This window comes from Varroa jacobsoni, unplaced genomic scaffold (assembly GCF_002532875.2).
Source record: "Varroa jacobsoni isolate VJ856 unplaced genomic scaffold, vjacob_1.0 scaffold_986, whole genome shotgun sequence".
NCBI lineage: Eukaryota > Metazoa > Arthropoda > Arachnida > Mesostigmata > Varroidae > Varroa > Varroa jacobsoni.
Window position 1 is genome coordinate 31,337 of NW_019213888.1, and position 15,227 is coordinate 46,563.

Here is a 15,227-nt window from a genome sequence, read left to right on the forward strand (position 1 = left end):
CTGATTCGTCAGGCTAAATTTCGGGACCTGGCATCCTGATTCCCCGACCTGGCGTACTCCGTCAGGCAGGGCAGCCTTAGCTGCCAACGATATTGTGGTATCGGCGTAGCCTTTGGCATATATATATATATCTCCTTTTTCATTTGGCACCAATTACCAAATTGATAACTGAGCCGGTTGAGAACGGCTAGTGTCGAGCTGCTTCCTTATAGGTCTATGTGAAACTGAAAGTATATCATATTGAGACCAAACAACTCGGCTCATCAGTCCACGCGTCTTGGCCACTTATCAGTGACCTTAACACCTCACCGATAAGACCCTCACACATCTTATGCATATCGTCTAGCACTTAGAAGTCACTTTCCGAATTGTTTCTCAATTCCTAACTACACAGAATTGGCTTAGTGAGGTTGTAATGACGAATTTAAATATCACCCACTAGGCCCTACAAATAAACTCACATGCACGGCACGAAGCTTGCCCAGAAGCAATAGTCGTCGCCAATTCTTCAATTACTAAACTATTCACTAAACGTATTCATCGGCCACTGTCCACTGTATCACAGGTCGCGATGAAAGAATCAAAGTCTTGGTCGAATTCTTACTGTGGTACACGTTTTAGTAGCTGAATGGAAAAACGTACACTGTTCACATCCTCAACCGATCGGGACACATCGTAGTCACGTGCTGCACGCACAGGATTGGACCGTCCGGCTTTGGAGAGTCGAGTTGGTCAGCACGCCACTGTCCCTCCTCTCCGTGGTCCCGCTTCAAAATATTATGGTGCTCTGCTCGCTCGCATTCGCCACTCAGCGCCTGTCCGTCCGCTCGGCTGCCGCTCTAGGCTGCTCCCTGCTCGCGCGCTGTCGGCTCTTAGACCGCTGCTGTCGTTCGCAAATCCGGAGAGGGCGGTTGGTCGGTGGCGCTTGCTCAATGCTATCAGCCACCGAATGTGCCAGAGTAGGTGTGCAGTGCGGAGTGCGGCGAGACAGAGAGTGCGACTCGCTTTGCAGGATCTCTTGCTCCCGGCAAGCAGCAGTCAGCTCCTGCTCCCCATTCAGGACAACCAAGAACAACCATCGATCCCCCTCTCCCCTCTCCCCTTTTAACTTTGCCAATAGCGCCCTCAAGTGAGCTTCGCTCAAAGCTTGCGGAAGCGAGCGTTCTGGCTTCGTACCCGCAAGGACCCACCCGAGACAAAGCCGACTGCCAACAGTGCCAAGGGCTTTCTCGAGCTCACGCTTGAGCGAATACTCCCCAGATGAGTGCCGGAGCGGCAAGCCACGCTAGGGACGGCGGAGAGGTAAGAGGTGTTAGGGTGGCGTCGACGCCCTCAGATCTCTAACACAACAGAACATACGGCACAAAGCGCAAGTTGCGCCCGCGGAAGGCAAGGTTAGGTCGATGTCTATCTTGTAACTAAAGTTGCAATCGTATGCTTAATAGCGGTAAAAGGGCTCAATCTTCGAATAGGCACAAATGAAGCTTATGTCAATAATTCACTAATGGCTTGTCAAGTTAAACACACTGCAAAAATTATCTATATAGGGTACGCCCGCAAAATTAGGAATTTATATTTTGTTTTTAGAACCATATGTAAATAAGAACTTTTAATGAAGTTTTTTTTACATGTGCTAGAAGTGTAGTGTTATTATAATTATTATTCAATATAATTACCAGGGCAATTACGGCTTCACTCCAGTACCTAAACCACTCATCACTCGTTTTTAGTATTTCTTCTGTTATCCGCAAATAATTTTTTCATTGTAAACGTTCGTCAAACAATATTTGCAAATGTAACCTTAATACAGTGTAGCTTGAATATGCTTCACTCGAAAAATTTCTGCCTGTTATCAGCATAAAGTCCCCAAAATATAAGAACTCAAAACGGCCAGAGAATCCAAAAAGTGCAAAAAGATTAATTTTTGAAGCTTATCTGGACGTGCCAATTGAAAACTGGTACCCCTTCGAAAAAGGCCGTTAATTTTGTATGAAAATTTGACTTTTGAGGTATTTTGATGAGTTTTTGTGCTCGTTAGATCTAAAACCTGTTGATAATCTTTCGGTGTGCCTCATGAAAATGTTCCTCAAATTCTTCAGAACCCGCATAAAAGCGGGTTATTAGCTCTCTTTTTTCAAAACTACAGAAACAACGCATTGTTTTTTTTACCATAACTAGTTTATTGTGTTGTTTCTTCTTCTTATGAAAGCAGACTTTTTATAGTACAAGGAGAGACCGATGAGCGGATGCCCGTTACGAAACGCAGCCCGCCAACGTCCGTTCCAAATTAGACGCTGTATACTATACCACTTGTGCGGCATGATTCAGTGTCATGTTTGCCCTCAGGACTCTTTGAGGGTCAAGCACAATGGAGCATATCGATGCCTTATATTACAGATTATTGTTGCAAATCATGACGAAATAGATATTGAAAATCATAAGTGAGCTTTCCCACAAGATAAGCAATCAGGTGAACAAATATTACTCTGCAAGTCTCAATAATGAGTGGTCGCGTAATGTGGTGAGCCAGTTTATTATGAGACACAGCATACAACTCCGGCTGGTTCTGAAGTATTTAAAATTACACTAAAATATAAAAAAATAAAAAATTTAAATTAAAAAAAAGTTTTAAATTCACATTTCAATTCAAATTTAAATGTTTTAAGTAAACAAACATTAATTAAAAATTATAAAGATATAGAAAGTTTTAGTAAAAACAAAACAACAGGACATTCAAGTGCCACGCTACACTCCTTATCAATGTGCCATAGACGCAAAGCCTACAGTTATGACCCGCCTACCATCATGTTAAAAAAAGGAGAGCGGGGCTAAAAAATACCATACTATGCGAAAAAAATCATAACCTCTGACTTGGCTGGTTTAGAAGGAAATAATTTAAATAGTCTAATGTATACTGAATTTAGTTCATCAATGACAGAAAGTGTAACTATGAACTCACCGATATCACATGTAGTCGTCGAAATCATAACAGAGTAGAATGATAAATCTATCTACAACAAATTCATTTACAATAACTATTGGACAAGGTGTTTACTTCAAACCAGCAAATAGCGAGTTGTATCTTAATTTCAAATTCTACCATATCAGAAAGGGAGAAGACCTTGCATACCGAAGAGTTAAAAACTCTTTGGTATGCAAAGTTCTTAGCCTCTGCGAACACATTTTAAAAACGATACTGGCAAGATAAAAAGTGACCTTCTGAATTACAAACCCACAATTTTGTCTCGAACATGTTCGTAAATCTGCGCGATTTTTGAACGTTGGTTACAAACAAACTAAACCATTAAACGCAATTCAGCGCTACTCCGATGGTTTTGGTTTGGTGTGATGTACTACACGGAGATTCAGTTATTTGATATCTGGCGAAGCTTCTGCTTTTACTTATCCTGGTTGCTGTTTATTTTTTCTTATATATATTTCTGTAATACTCATTTATATTTTTACTTTATTTAGTTTCAGATAGTACTGCCTTAAAATTTCATATATTCCAAATTTATGCTCACCTTATTTTAACTACAAGTATTACCTTCGTTACTGTTATATGTTTCAAAAATATACTGAGAACTATAATGGCTACTGAATCGCTAGTGCGACTTTGAGAACTCCCCGACAAACTCGTGCGGCGTTAATTCCCAATTATGAAACGGGCCGCGAGTTAAGCCCAATTTAAACTCTAGTGAGAAGTTGTCATTAGGTCGCGGACTCGGCGAGTTTTTTTTGCCCCTGGTGAATTGTCTAACCTTATATTCAACGAATTTTCTGCACACAGCAGAAAAGGACAAGACCTTTTATTTGCCTGAAATAAGACAAGCAAAGCTTAAAAATAAAAAATGCAACCCAGAGGCACAATGACTTCCCTTGGCACTTGAATGTAACCGGTTATTTGCACGAATCACTTTTGCTATGATGTGTCTACAGCCTACGGAATGACTTTAAAACAATTCTAAACTTAATCTGTCAGCATTGCTTGCATATGTAGGAATCTATTTGGGCCTAACATAATCAAGTAATGTATTTAACATACATGAAGGCGTTCAAGAGGTTATTTACTTGGATCGCATTTATACATAACTGCTTTTACAACAGAAATGGTAAATAATAATGATAGATTATTGTTGCGAAAATTAAGAAGAGATTAGAAAGGGAAAAGAGCATGTCCTTGTGGACCTATAAATGTGCCAAGAAGGCACAGCAGTTTATTTTTTATTGAGCAAATCAGAATCGAGGTGGTGTATTGGAATAGGGTGTTGCGTGAAACTGTGCATCAGAGCAGGAGATGAAGAGTGACTGTGACGGCCTCTTGAACAAAGCATTTATATAAGCAAACCCAAGCATCATATTCACGTTAAAGTTTAAGAACGCAAAAAGCCGATATAGGTCAATATTAAAACGGTCGAGCGGTCGACTATGTACCGAACTCAACATACATTTTTTTCATGTAAATGCAACTTTAAAAAGTTTGATTAAGCGCAGGCACGTTGAACGTACACCCGCCTCAAGAACAGCATAAGAAACTTGCCCTTCGGTCATCAACTAATTAATATAGGACTCATTATAATGATTCTAGTTCAATTTCATGCCGTAGAATTGGGAGCCTGAAAGGATTTAACAAGAGTATGGAGGTAAACTGCCAGTGTCACCCCAAAGGAAATGCTAAATATAGCCTATAAAAAAACAGTAATGCATGGTTCGAAAGATGATGGTTGAATGTACATACATATATAATCCCCATTGTGCTTTTGCTCGACATGCTTTCGAGTCTCAAAATGTGGAAAACGTATCCCGAAACCACTTAGTTCAAGGTTTATAGTAGCCGCTGCATATAATGAAGATGTGTGCATATATATGTATATATATACATCCTCATTATCATTTAGTCCTTTCCTGTACACAGGTACTGCATTTTCTATTAAATTCCCAAGAAACTCTATCGAAGTCCGAATTCATCCTTTTTCACATTAGAACATCACTTGCAAGCATCAAAGCACTATGTTATAAGCACAACACTCAAGTAATTATATAGAGTTGTATGTATAGTACATATACAAGCAGGAAGTATACAATTGAATAAGTTGTATTTAACTGAAAACAAATCTTGCAATTATGTTTGTGCTGGATGTATTTAAATTTTAAGCTGACAGTAGGCCACAAGTAGCAATAATGCAGGCATCCAAAAAGCCCGAGAGACGTAGAAAAGGCTGATCCTTAGGTATTTTCTGCTGAACTAAATTGACTATAGATAGTCTTCTCTCGAAAGTAGTCGCTAATTACCTTATCGAAATTTGTGGTTTATCAGAAATGGTTTCCCATATTGGTAAGTTTTTGAATCCTTTATTGCGGGATTAATCTTTATTGTGGATTATTTGCTTTGTTTTATATAATCTTCCTCGGATTTTTCAGCATAGATAGTGGCAACAACGTAAACGGTCGACTTCGAGCAGTTAAGGAAGTTTACAATCTTGGCGAAGGTTTGTCCGGTGCGAAGACATTGAACAATAGATGATTTTCACTCATCTAACGATCACGAACCCAGTATCAGCCGTACTGGGTTTATGTTTACTTCGAGAGCGAGCTGGCATTCCTGTAATGCCAAGGATATAAGACAAATAGGTCCCAGATATAACAAACATTTTAACGTACCATATTGGACAACGTGTTTCATATTGGATTTTGGTCGGAAGCGTATCAACAAAAGGAAGCCATAAACCTCACTAGAATCTTTTCAGTACGCGTATTTGGTAAATGAACTATGATGAGAAGCATTTCGCGCATATCTCGTTAAATGAAAGAGTATATATACACATCGCACATTGCAATAAAATCGCACGGTTCACCACTAGGCTGTTTTACGACGACTCAATTAAACAAATGACTAAGTATCTTTGCTTTCTGAATGTCCAGATTTCTCTTAGTGTATGTAGCGCCTTTCGCTAGTATGCGTAGAACGACTACAAACGCTTGTTAGGCTTTAATTGTTTATCATAACTTCTGCAAATAGGTCCGCTTTAAAATACCGGTTACCGGTTAAAATACCAGAGTAATTACAAGCAACGAAAATAACCCATGGCATTTCGTGGTATATTGTAGTCAACTTGCAATATATTCTGTACGTAAAGAATGAGCCTGCATACTTTAAAAAAAATACACCTTTCGTTATTTTGCACCAGCAAAAGTTTCTGACAGAACATCTTTGACTAAAAAGTGATCTTCTGAATACTGTTGTCACTAACTACTAGAGTGAATTTGAAATGTTATGCTGAAAAAGTAGTGGAGTGCTCCCTTCAAGCAGGACCTCCTCTGTGGACTGGTTGAGTATATCGTATAAATAGTCCTAATATCAGAATAGCTCCATTGGTGCGAAAGGCGGGCAATAACGATTCATTTTTCGAAATTCAAAAACCACTGTCTAACCTTCTCTGAATCTCGTAGCCCTCAATACATAGTTTAAACAACCAACAAGAAAGGAAAACGTAATTTAAGTAAAAAATATATAGTTTACAGTAATGATTCTCTGTATTTACTCCGTCTATACGGCTCCACCCATACGGTCGATCTTTCAGTGGAGACCAATTCTAATTCTACTAGTGGATAGTCTTTAAAAAGATACTGCTTCCATATTTGACTACCGACTTTTCTTTATTAGTGTATATACATCAATTTCTGACGCTAGCCTTGTCACTCTGGTGCCATGAAAGAGGTCGACTATCTTTCAAGGTAATCAGCTAAACCGCAACGACTGGGTTGGCACACTCTCTTTGTTTGCTGTTGTCTTTGCTATAACACGCCATGAGTTTCTACAAAGAAGTCCTCCTGCGCACCTGGCGTTCCAGACCGGCTCAAATAGTACGTTGCTTACCCAGTTGGATAACTACAACAGTGTCAACTGCTATACGTTTTTAAGATTTCATTTTCTACCTCATTTCCTTGATGCAATACGGCTTATTAAAAAGACCGACCTGAGTGGCATGAGAGGATTCTTCTGAAGTGCTGCTTATTTATTGATGCTATTAACTTTTACGGTAAACTGAATCTTTTTTCATCATGTTTTATAAAGTTCAACCAGTTGCGGCGATAGTGCGTTGATTTTTGTGTTAACATATTTCAGCTAATGAATACTAATCAAAACTGACGATAAAATTATACCAAGAAAACTAGTTCTAATATGGTCAAGACAAAAAAGCAATTATGTAGATATGCAAAAAACTCATTGATGTAAGGCCAATCAAGTTTGACTTGACGCATTTCAGCTCGTTCATTTGGCCAAACGTCAAAAAAGCAAGATGCGGAAAATATCTGTAAAAAAACGGCATTTTTCGATAAACATAAAATAATTACTTATTCTAGTAAGATTATCTAATAAGTGGAGGTCTACTTTTTTAGTGGAAGATAACGAATCAACATGTTAAAACATATCACTAACTTTATAAGGTCGCTGGGTTTCGCACATTTCAAAGTTATATTAATAAAGTTGACACTTGAATAACATAATTTTACTAGTTAAGAGAGTAACTTCTAAATACTCCGCCTTAGCTTGAATAATAACTAGCATACGAGTAACTGTCGAATGATAATTCTAAATTTATTTATATTCAGGATGAATGCTCATTCGGCTTTTTTGACTTATCACGAGTACAATGACGCTACACAAAAAAAGTGTGAGAAACTGATTTGCCTGTAAGTTTTCGACTCGTTGGGTAACAATATTAGATTTTCCCTAAGTCTTTCGGCCCTTGAGACCTTGAAAAATTAATCTAATTTCGCTCTATGCGAAGGAAGCGAGTTCCTAACCTCTTATTCGTCTTAAATTCTTGAAAAGCTATTCTCACGCTTTCTCTCTAAAGTTTATAATATCACATTTTTAAATCTCCTGGTTTAGGTTAGATCACTATTTTTTGACCTTTCCTTAACTCAAGAATAAGTCTAAACGTTCCCACTAGGAAGCTGCTCTTTTCCATTATCCCACCACTAAGCTTTTCTAAACCGAAGTAGGAGTAAGAAATTCAATAGTCCTGGGTCACGTACAGTGGTGAATGGGTTTGACCCATTAACCATCATATATGGCAAATATGTCATTACAATATATATCCAATGCGTATAATAAACAAGAAATTGTTTCATTTATTTAACCTACGTATTTATTACTAGGATGAATTGGACCTCTTACGATAGGACTTTAAACCTTTCTATTATTTTTTCATAATTATTTTACTGATAGGATACGAATAAACTTGATTATGTTTGTGCGTAAAATGTTATTCACTTTGTCCGTATTTAACTGTTCATACTCGAATGTAGATATGTTAATAGTCCTTTAAACGTTATTGAAAACTTGCTAATGAATTTCTATAAAAGTTCAAGCCATTAAATTTGATATACGAAGGACATAAAGACTAGTTTTAGTATATATATATATATATTGTACGATTTTGTGCAAAACCTTATAACTGGAATTATTACAGAAGATATTTTTAATAACTAGAGAATGGCTGAAGTTCCGATAATAGCCCTTTCCGTACTACTTTATTCGTCCCGGACCATTATTCGCTATAGCTAAAGTGTATATTATTATAATCAAAGAGTACTACACCATATGCAGCGCTATTTTTGCATATAAATAGAAATTATTTTAAATAACAAATTTTACATTGAAAACGTTTATTGACGTTTCTTGCAATAGAGATCTTACAAATCACCAACAATATAAAAAATTTTCTTTTGTATCGTGATTATTAATTTGTGCCAAAACCGCAGGGTTGTTTCCACTTGGCATACTTACTGATTCTATTTTTACACTCGAAAATTGATTCTTTCAAGCATTTATTTATGCCCATGGTTTCACTAACATCACTCGTTAGATTACTTGATATATTTTACTATATTAAATATTGTAACTTTAATGCAATGCACTCTTCAAGAACACAAACACATATTTTCCATATGTCAAATTGTTCTAGTATTTTAAACGTACGTACGGCATACAAAACATCAACGATCCTTCTCGGCTTATATATTTTTATAGAATTCTTGCTGAGAAGTTATTGGGGCACAATTAGATGTGAGGTTCTAAGCCTTTCAACAATTCGTTTTAATTTGATGCACACTGAAATTTCAAAATAAACCAAATATTTTTTGACCTATGATCTTCAACTTCTTTGATTCTTTATTAGCTCAGCAACAATTGGTCCATTCAGTCTATGTCTTGTACGGTCGTCTGCGTGCCATAAACGTGCACCACACGATAGAAAGGTCGACAAGGTTATTCATGGTCGACGAACAAAACTGTTATCCTTAAATATTCACTCACTTGTGTAAGCTTATTTTTCAATTTTGCTCTTATTGTCCAAATCATATGTACGTATAGAGCATTTAGACTTCTTAGTGGCAACTAAATACACTATCTAGTCTTGTGTAAGTAAGTAAAAAATTCAAATTGCCAATTTTATTATGCTCTGAAATTGCAATCCGTGCGCCAACAACACGCGCTGAAAAGCTCAGTCTTAGCCTTCCAAGGATACCTCGAGGATCCTGTGAAGATAAAAGCCAAAACGTGAGAATTGTTTAGCGTATACTTGAGTTCTTTCTTTGACATCCTAAACTAGCTCTAGAATAAATAATCTTGCTTTGTTGACATATGGTGGACTTAAACAAGCGCCTCCGGTTTTGGCGTCCGGATACAGACTTTTGGCTAGCTAAGGCACCGCCCTACCACTAAATGCGTAAATAAGCCAGCTCTTCAGGTGGTAAGAAAGGTAGGGGGCATATCTACATCCTACATATCTACATCCTATTCAGCCTAAACGATCCTCCTTTCCAGCACACTAGCGGCAAATTCCACCGAAACGTAGTTGTGCGATATATTATTTGAAAAAAAAAAAACTCAAACGTTAGTATTAAAAACAACAAAGGTGAAAATAAAAATAATTTTTTCATTTGGCGTGGACTTTTCTGAAGTAATGCACTAGGCTGTTTTATCCATCTGCTATCTTTTTAATCTATTGCTTTAAAAAGCACATTTACCTTACACTTTATAGGGTTATAATTGTCGTTCAAATAAAGTGGATTGTTGGAGGTTAAAGTCAGAGGCCCATGTATCTCATCTCAAGAAAGTGGCTCATAAAAATAATATCAAGGGCGGTATTCAGAAAGCTCTTTAAGAGAAATCTAAATTCCTACAAAACGAAAAATCGGCTTAATATATTCACTGAATGTTTTTCTATTTTACCCCAACCATAAGAAATGTGTGAAATAATTTACCAGTATAGTCGAATGCGGTCTAAAAATCTATTAAAAATTGTCAAAAATGTAATCCTGGCATATCAGTGCTTCCTGCCTGTGTGTCGTATTACTTGTACTGCCAACACAACTATTACCCCTGTGGTAACCGTACGGTACCACAAGCTGCTCCTTTTATACTATAACATGCTCGCAGCGTTTTCCATCGGTCTCGTGTGCCTACTAGAACTACAGAATATTTGTATTTCATGCGACGTCGTGAGGTGCGTACCAAAAAAAAAACATATGTTACTGCTACTTCTAAATAGGTTTGTTCGATCTTAATGGAATTCTGCTCACTTACTTTGTCTATAACCAACAGGTGGTTTTTTATGAGATCGAACTTGAAGGTTACAACAAAGCAAAAATTGAACCTAGAAAATGTGGTCTCGCTTTAAGTAAACAAAAAGCTGTGTAGTACTGCGGTTGAAACGATGAACATATTCTATTCAATAAAATATATGCCGTATAGAAGCAGCCTCATCCTAGAGAAAGCCAGATGGGAAAGAGAAGTGTACTGGTGTACTGGAGAAGTGAACACTGTTCTTATAGCTTTCTGAAAATTGACATTAATTCAGCGCGCCACTGAACTGCAACTAATATATGAGTATATTTTAGCCCAAAATGCAAACATGACTCGCCGTCTGACTGCAAAACAAAAATTGCTAGTTATTCACTTAAAAATTATAGTTATACCACTGACGTACATTTTTGATAACTTCGTATTTCCCTAGGAACCACATTCGAATAGGTTAACTATATGAAATAAAATGCAGCTTCACGTCTCGTTAGTAGGTGCATGCGTTTAAGTTCCAGTTTTCACTGCGCGTTGGCACAATCTGTCAAATCTGTTACACCAGTAACACATAAAAAGCTGCATTTCCAAGCCACACTTCATAGTGTAGCTACGTATGGCTTGGAAAGTGGCATTCTTATTTTGGAATTTAGGAACAAGAGTACATGAAACTCATTTAATTATACAATCTAAACGGTGCCAAATTTCAGTTCTGCTTCTACTGCAAGCGGTGTTACGGTATAATACTAGGTGCGTATACTTTGATTAGGATCCGGATCTAGTTTGCACGACCTTCCGAACATTACGAACCATTTTTTTTACTGTAAAGAAATTGGACCTCTAAAATGCATCATAAACAAAATATATACAGACTTACTTCACAAGTGTACGAGACAATACAACTAGACATCGACATGTTAGAAGAAGAAAAAAAAGCTTGATTTACTTCAATTAAGTGTTCTAAAGTCGAAGAACCTTTGTCATATAAATAATAGAATAGGAAAACACGATTCCGTGTATGAGTGTTATCTGTTATACTGTTCTGCATATTATGTACGACATATCGTGTATGAAAGCATATATTTTACGGCTTTTACGGTTATTGGGTTCGGCCGGTATCCTATGTACAACTTGGCATGCTCTTCAGCAGCCGCTGCTATAGTAGTGCAGCAGCGTCGGTAGCGCCTCTTGCCAGAAGCTGTAGCCATCGGCTGGCCGTTGTTGGATCATCAGGTCAACACAACCAAACGACGAGCCATCATCCGCACTCCGGTGGCGCCACACAAAAAGCACAGCAGACCGGAGGAAGCAACGGTGGTGATGACGGCGCCAACCGCGGCAAATACAAGCGGCAACTGCTCCATTCATAATGATTCTGCCTTACTCGGCATTTCGCTTTCTGTAGGGGTGTTGCCCGCTTCTGTGGCCACCCCACCCTCACGTACCAATCATACTGTATTAGTGCATTTCAAGCAGCTACCGAAAAATCTCACCAGCTGTATTCAAGTGTTAGATATCATTAAAATTGTGATTATGTCCGGCGACGGCCCCTCGGAGCTTCGGGCCACCACTATACGAGGCAGGTAAGCATCCACGCACTGAGGCGTCTGCTGGCTTTTGCACCCAACGCACCAGATACACACTCACACACCAGACACAAGACACACGTATACACTCATACAGACACACGCTCACACCAACGAGGGCATATACACAGCTCAACACACGCTCACACACATCCACACATACGTAATATAAGAGTAACAAACAAGCACTCAACCACGGTTACGAGCACACACCGTCCGCTCATCCACCGCAGATTCAAACAGAAAGCCGCAGGCAAGCAGACAATCACCGCTACACACTCGCTTACACACACAATAGCATAAAGCTATACATATACAGTCATAGATATACGTTCACGCATCTTGCATCTATATATGCACGCAGAGATGCCTTTACACTCCCATATGACACACATACACACAAAGAAATATAGACACGCACGGGGAAATCTCCTTGACGTGCCACTCTGGTGTATTATTGTTGCACCAATAACGATCATGTTGTTTGGCCCTGCCTGTATATGTTACAAACAGCGAGTTTTGTTGCGTTTGCTCTTAACGATACCGAGGAATTGAAGAACTGCTTTTGCTACGGCAGTGACGACATACGTTCAGTACAATAACTTCAACATGAACTACTTTTAAGTACACCAATGCTAACAACACTAACCTACTTGAGCGCGCCACGTTCACAGATGAGTGAGAAGATTGATCAGAGACAGATTCGACAGCAGCACCACCTCTGCCACCCCAACTAAGCAAGGTGTTGCCTAGTTTTTATCTCCAACCGATGAGCGGGATAAACGGCAGGAATCACTGATATCACAGCGAACACAAGCGAATGCTGCCGAACAAGCAACTCCACTTACTCCGACGGAAATCGCGAGATCGACACGACACCAGCACGCACAATAACTGCACAAAACTCGACACAGCGAAGGTACAAGTCGTAGATGAAAGTAATAACCCTGACTGTTCGCTGGCTTTTCGCTTCAACGCTACTGCTGCTCGCTCGTTCAACTCGTCGTTCAATGTCTTCCCCTGCTGCTGATGTTGATTCTGATTCTGGGTTGGTCGCCGCCGCCACCGCTTGGTGTTGGCGTGTTGGTTGCTGCCGCTGCCGCGGGAAGGGAGCAGCGACATCATCGAGTTGAAGCGGCGGCGGTGAGCATCAATGTTTGGGTGCTGCTGCGCTGCTCGTGGCCCACAGACACGATGATCTTTGCCTGTCACATTGCATAAGCACAGAGCGCTGTCGATCAGGAGTGAGTTGCCTCCTTTTTTCACCTAACCCTTTCTCCTGTTTTCCCAGTACTCATTATACTTACTGAGTAAAGGCTATATTTCGACGACTAACGAAAGACGGACAAAAATCAAGTTACAGTAGGCTCAGATAAAAGTATAGTTATAAATAATAGGTTCACAGTTAAAAAAAAAGAGTTGGTCTACAGTAGAAGAAGTATTTCATTCAACTGTGGTGAATTATTTAGGTTTTTTTTTATTAGATCATTGCACAGATACGTACGGTCACTGTGAATATCATAACATTCTTTACACGAAAGAGAATAAAAATTAATCCGCGCCATGCCGCATGCACTGCTACCTACTGCGAAGTTTCGTATTTCTGTAAGTTCGTAAAAAAAATGTTGAATCGATATAAAAATAGTGTCCTTTGTAGAAAAGAAGAGTGGGTTGTATTTTTCAAAAAGCCAATATGTTTCATATATGATGCGTTCAATGTGTACGTTTATTTTATTTGAAACAATGCTTTTAATAATTAAAAACCAATTTTCTGGTTTCTCTTGATGACATATATTTTAAAATTGTTTTTCGTTGTAACTTCTTTATTCACACTGAGAAGCTTGCCCTTTATTAAAAAAAATATATTTTTGATGTCATTTTTTAATGTTTTTGTATTTTTTAAATTATTGTGTAAAAAAAATTATTTTAAGAAACGCTTTTTTTAAACGGCTTTTTAAAAAAAAAACAGCTAGAAAATACGCTATAATAAAACAGCACCACAAGTAGCATACAAATTTCAATTAAGGACGGACTAATTCGATAAAAGAAGCTATTATAGGCATGTCGCATGACATCTGATAAGTGGCCTTTATATTGTGTCAGCAACAACAATTGCGTAGATCGTAGTAATTATGCGCCTGGCAGAACGTAATGGAACAAATGGTCCGCATATCGTCTAATGCCACGATGCTTGACTAGTTTATTACATTTTCAGGCACAATTGCTTGATGTCCTTGTTTTGAGAAAAACTGCGTCTATCCAGCTTACTTTCTTGTTGTACATGTCTTTAAACTTTTCGGTACGCTTTTACCTACGATAGCTGAATTTTTGTCGAAGTTATTCATTGTGTAGCGGCATTCTACATAACAGGTAGACAAATTCTGTATGAAGCCAGGAGTCTTCAAACGTGATTAAGTAAGACAAGTAGATTTTGCTCGGTAGCGATCAGGAAAGCCCTTTGCTGTTAGGACTTCTTAAATTAGCAACATTCTGTTTATTTATTTAAGAACACCTAAATGGCTGCCGAAGGGGCTTCCTTCCGGATCTAGATTTCAGGCTACTTTCAAGCAAGGGCTGTTTTTTGAAGAGCATAATTGATCTTTCTATCGTAATAGCTACAATCAGCACATTTCTTGCTTTAGCTAAAGGATCGGCCATCGTGACAAGTTTTGATAATTTTCCAAGATATTCCTCCAACAAAACAATCAAAAAGATCGATATTACTATTATTCATAGGGACACACGGTACGATAACTGTAAAAAGTTACTACTCGAAGACAAAAGATGCATGCCTACAGTACCAGAGCTTTCGAAATGCTCACATATCGTTGTGTATTAAGAAATAAAGTCTTAGTATGAGGCTAAGGGGAACTAGGGTTATCAAAACGTCGTCTGCAACAAATAAAACATAAAAATATGTATGATGTTAAAATAACTTGATTCATGGGAAATGGGCTAATATCATAAAGTGATGAAGTTTAAACAAAATGGATGTCTTGTTGGCTTTGACGCGTTACTGCTTACAGGCTAACAGTTAAAGTATATCGGTTATT

General features: G+C 38.3%; 1 protein-coding gene across 2 annotated transcripts in view; it reads right to left on the minus strand.

Annotated features, from left to right (window-relative positions):
- The window catches only part of LOC111265567 (uncharacterized), a 33,572-nt gene extending 19,556 nt beyond the window's left edge, over positions 1-14,016 (minus strand). Inside the window, exon 1 of one of the 2 annotated variants that reach the window (XM_022842353.2) lies at positions 12,824-14,016. The gene's annotated coding sequence lies outside the window, so the exon portion shown is untranslated. Of the gene's footprint in view, positions 1-461; positions 1,175-12,823 lie in introns of those variants that run through there. The other variant, XM_022842354.2, reaches the window with a different exon arrangement.
- Between the last annotated feature and the right edge of the window lie 1,211 nt (positions 14,017-15,227).